A 4,981-nucleotide genomic window follows, 5' to 3' on the forward strand; every position below is an offset into this window, starting at 1 on the left:
AAAATTGTCAGGGATTGAACCTGGAAAACCTGATGGCAAGGTAAGTATTCCCTGTCCCTGGCCAGAGAATTGTGAAAGACCCAGAATACTAAAAAGATAGAATCCTTTGTCTCCTTTGGAGATGAAGGATTTCATATGTGAAGAAGGATGTTTAGTTGCTACATTGGGGTGCCAAGGAATCCACTGGCTTTAAGTGCTGCTGAGGGCCCTCACTCTCCATAAGCTTTCCATGTCCTTCCCTCTTTTCTTCCCAACTCCCCACCTGTAACAGAGTCCAAGTGAAAAGTCACTGTCCTTTTTTTCCCCCTGCAGTCGATCCTGTTCTTTATTGTTAGAAGGCATAAAAGAGAATCCCAATAAAAGTTATTGGTGAGTCCCAGGGGAAGTCCACTTCAGGCTTTATCTTCACTTCTCCTGTGACTGGATGAATGCTCTCCCAGGTGCTTTTTTTCTCCTTCCCACAATGCTCCACACATCTCTCCAAGGGTTCAGGTTACTTTATAGAAAAGTTTATCAGGATTTTGAGTATATTCCTTTTCACTTTGTTAGAAGTGTCTAACTTAAACATACAGGTTTTATATTCTACTGATTCTGTTTGGAGTGAGGTTGTTTTTTTTGTTTTGTTTTGTTTTTTTGTTTTCAGGTTTCTAAATATATGTTTAGTCTTGAAAATGTACCACAGTTATACTAGGAATCTGAAAATGGAGCACCCCTTTGTGTGAGTCTGTGTGGGAAAGAATGAGAATGCAGATTTCATATTGGTTGGTAGTCCTCGATTTTGAATGGTTTGACTTGCTGGACAGAAACCATATAATGATCTCCTTGCTGCCAGCTGTGCTTCTCTTGAACTCTGTCCTCAGCAAAGAATGAGTGCTATTATTCTAGCTTCTTAGCTCTACATGTGCACTGAAGCTTGTGTCTGGGTTTGTGGCGATTTCCTAGCAAGAGACCATAAACGGGCAAGGGCTTCTGTGCCTCTGGCTTTGTTTGAGTTCCCCTTTGTACTTTCTTCAGAACGCTAGATTAGAGGGAAATTTGAGGACAAGGGGAAAGAGGGCAGTGGTAGCAAATAGAAAATCACCCAATTGGTCTTGGCTGCCAGGAATCTTCCCAGCTCTCCCCAGGAAGAAAGCCAGGCTCCCCTTGACACAAGGCAAGGGTAGAGCAGACATGCCCCAGGCAAAGATAGAAATTCTGGAGTCCATTTGGGCAGATGGCTGGCAACCCAGGCATGTGGGCAGTCAGCTCTGAAGATTCTAGCAAGGAGCCAGCTGTTTTGGGAAACAAAGAGAGAGCAGCAGTGGGGCTCAGAAAACAGAACAACCGATACTAAGTTAGTCCTACTTTTCTTCAAGGAGCGGACACATTTCTCCCATCTGAAGTGTGGAAGAAGAATAACAGGAAGCTTGTAGGACCACGTTAGTAGGTATTAGGACCAGCTGGTACGTCTAGAGATTAGGGCACGTGCCAGAAAATCTCATTGGTCCCCTGAGATTCCCCTCCACAGCACCGCTGGTTATGGGAGTCACTCAGTCTCCCGAATGAAAAATTAAATAAAACATTTTTCAAAGGGCTCTGAGCCTGACAGAGACATGGTGGATTAGATACAAGACAAAAAGTGAGTTTTCATCTCCCTGGGGGGGTTCCGTGGTGGAGAGGAGGAGCTGTTTTTAAGCTGCTCTGGTGTGGCTGGCAGAATCACAGATGCAGTCACCAAACAGCTTCTATAAGTCCCCAGAGATGCTGCTCACCCAAAGCTCAGATAGGCAAGGAAGCAGATCATAGTTTTGGACCAATAAATAGGTAAGGAGGGTGATGACAGCTAGAGTGCGGTGGTCTCTAAGAAAACAGGAAATGCAGAGGGTGCGCACATGCATTTCTTTCTCCCTATGTAGATCAGCTCCCAAAAGCAGTAAAAATTAACTATCAGAATTAAACACATACTTGGGGCCAGAGGAGATAGCACAGTGAATAATGCGCTCGCTTGCCTTGCATACAATATAGCTGGCCCAAGTAATTCCTGAATTCAGAACCAAGTTTATTCCTGAACAACATGGAATAGGACCCCCAAACAAACAAAAACATATAAAAAAACAAAATAAATACAACAAATGCATTTATTTACTTGCTTACAATTTAAATACACCCTAGAGTCTGCTTCTTTTCACCTAGTTGTAGCACACTTATCAAATGAACTCTATTAAACAAATAGATAAATTTTCCCAAACAGAGAAAGTATATTTTTCTGTAGGACAAATTCTTTTTTTTTTCTCAAAAGAATTAAATTTTATTTATTTTTCTCTTTTCTTTTTTTTCATTATTTTTGTTTTTTGGGCCACACCCGTTGACGCTCAGGAGGGGTTTAATCCTGGCTATGCTCTCAGAAATCACTCCTGGCTTAGGGGAACCATATAGGACACAGGGATCAAACCGCAGTCTGTCCTAGGCTAGCACTTGCAAGGCAGACGCCTTACCAACTAGTGCCACCACTCTGGTCCCCCAAATTTATTTATTTTTAATCAATTTATAAAATTGAAATACCATGAGACACAATTACAAAAGTGTTCAGATGATTTTCAGTCTATACTATGTTGTCGCTCAGCACACATTTTCTGCCACCAATGTTCCCAGTTTCCCTCCTACCCTTCTCACCTCTATGGAAGGACTTCGCTCTCTCTCCTCTCATCTCTCCAACTCTCTCTTCTCTACTCTCTCTCTCTCTCTCTTCTGTCTCCTCCTCTCTTCCTTTTTTTCCTTTTAAATACTATGGTTTGCAATGTTGTTACTGGAAGGGCACAACGCATATCACTTTTGTCTTCTTCAGCACCCAGTTCTTTTTTCTTTTTTTTTTTTCCATAGAGGCTTTTTATTGACTCAGGAATACATCCCTAGAAAAAGAATCCCAGGATTATCCCTCCTGTGTGTTTTCGTCTCGCTTCTTCATGGTCCATGATGCCCAGATGAGGTTGTCAGTACAATGAAACCGAACTGACGGGACGGAGGTAGATTGTTCTGACTCTTCTCTAGATCTTTGAGCTGCACGTCAAATCTGGGGCTGATCACACCACACTTGTTCAGCCTGCCTGTTAGGTTCACGACAATTTTCCCAGCTCTGTGATGGTCGATGATTTCAAATTCACCAATGTAACCGTGCTTCATCATCACCGTCAGGAACCCTCACGATGACCTTGGAGCACGGCCTGATGAGCACTGGTGCTTGCCTCGCTTCTCGGCATTGTTGATGCTCTTGAGGGCATCGGCCAGCACATTCATCGCGCACCATGGTGGCGGCATATCCAGAATGATCATTTCCAACTATCATTGTGATAGTGGTCCTTCTCTAACTCTAACTGCATTCATTTAACAGAAACTTTTAGTCACCAAGAATTAAAATTTTATCATAATTTAGGCAATAGAATTACAATAGAGTTCAATTTTATGGTATTAATGTATAAATGATTGCACATCCCTGCCATATAGTCACGTAAGTGCCCATGATCCTTCACTTCTGCCCTATGCCACTTCTAGTCCAACATTTTTTCTACTCAAATTTTTTTTTTTTTTTTTTTGGTTTTTGGTTTTTGGGCCACACCCGGTGACACTCAGGGGTTACTCCTGGCTATGCGCTCAGAAGGTCGCTCCTGGCTTGGGGGACCATATGGGACGCCGGGGGATCGAACCGCGGTCCGTCTCCTAGGCTAGCGCAGGTAAGGCTTACCTTACCTTCCAGCGCCACCGACTCCCGGCCCCTCTACCTCAAATTTTTAGAAATAAATTCTCTAATTGAATCACTTGAGATACACAGTTACAAGTTGTTCATGATTGAGTTTTTAGCATAGGACAAATTCTTTATCCACAGAATGTTTAAAATTAGATATTCATAACAAAAATCTAAGCGCAAACAAAATAATACCAAACACAAAATAAAAAACATTTTCTAAAAAGTAATCTGAGCATTTTGGGGGACCAGCTTGATAGTGGCAAGTGGGGACAGACAGCCTGTGAGCATATTTTGAATGTTAGAGTAGTAGAGGAGACAGCGCCAGCAGCTGTCTTCAACCGTAATTGGCAAGAAGCTTTTGTTTGACTCTTCTTGGATACCTACAATAGTTATGTCTGTGTTCAATGATAGAAATTAACATTCTGATTTTTTAAGATGTTCAACTCATTGAGGGGGCTAGGTAGTTAGAGGTTTCATTCCCAAAATTGATATCTTTCTTGTGGTGGGGGCTGCTAGGGAACAACTAAAAGTTTTGGGGAGGAGCCTGAGTGATGGTACAGCAGGTAGGATGCTATGCCTTGCATGTGGTGGACCCAGTTTCCATTCCCCAACATTACATATGGTCCTTGAACCCTATCTAGAAATCAAGTGATCCCTAAATACAGGATCAAGAAAATCCTGAGCATTACCAGGTGTGGTAAACCAACACCCACTCCCCAAGTCACAAACATGAAAGTTTTAGGGGAAATGCCTTTCTAAATAAATTTATTGAGCTTTGCAAGAAAGTAAAAGATTTTTCAGTCCAAAATACTAAGTTTAAGAAAGAACCCTCTGGGGCTGGAGAGATAGCATAAAGGTAAGGTGTTTGCCTTGCATGCAGAAGGTCGGTGGTTCGAATCTTGGCATCCCATATGGTTCCTCTGAGCCTGCCAGGAGCTATTTCTGAGCATAGAGCCAGAAGTAACCCCCTGAGCACTGCCGGGTTGTGACCAAAAAAACAAAAATAAAAAAAAAATAAGAAAGAACCCTCTGGGTAACTGGAAGTTATACACAACAGGAAGTGCTCGGTGATGGAGAACTGGAGTGGTTTCAGGGGCATTTATTTATTGAACCAGAAGTGCTTGAACTTCCGCAGTCTTGCCTTGCTGAGTACAGAGATGAGAGCCATACAAGTCCTCCTGGCCACCTCCCACATAAAGGTGAGAACCGCCCCTCCCAAGGTCTACACCTCCAGTGAAAAGGTGAGCTAGTAATAACTGA

General features: G+C 42.7%; 1 pseudogene; it reads right to left on the reverse strand.

Annotated features, from left to right (window-relative positions):
• Positions 1–2,888: 2,888 nt before the first annotated feature.
• On the reverse strand, positions 2,889–3,273 carry LOC126003887 (40S ribosomal protein S15a-like; annotated as a pseudogene).
• Between the last annotated feature and the right edge of the window lie 1,708 nt (positions 3,274–4,981).

This window comes from Suncus etruscus, chromosome 1 (assembly GCF_024139225.1).
Source record: "Suncus etruscus isolate mSunEtr1 chromosome 1, mSunEtr1.pri.cur, whole genome shotgun sequence".
NCBI classification, from domain to species: Eukaryota; Metazoa; Chordata; class Mammalia; order Eulipotyphla; family Soricidae; genus Suncus; species Suncus etruscus.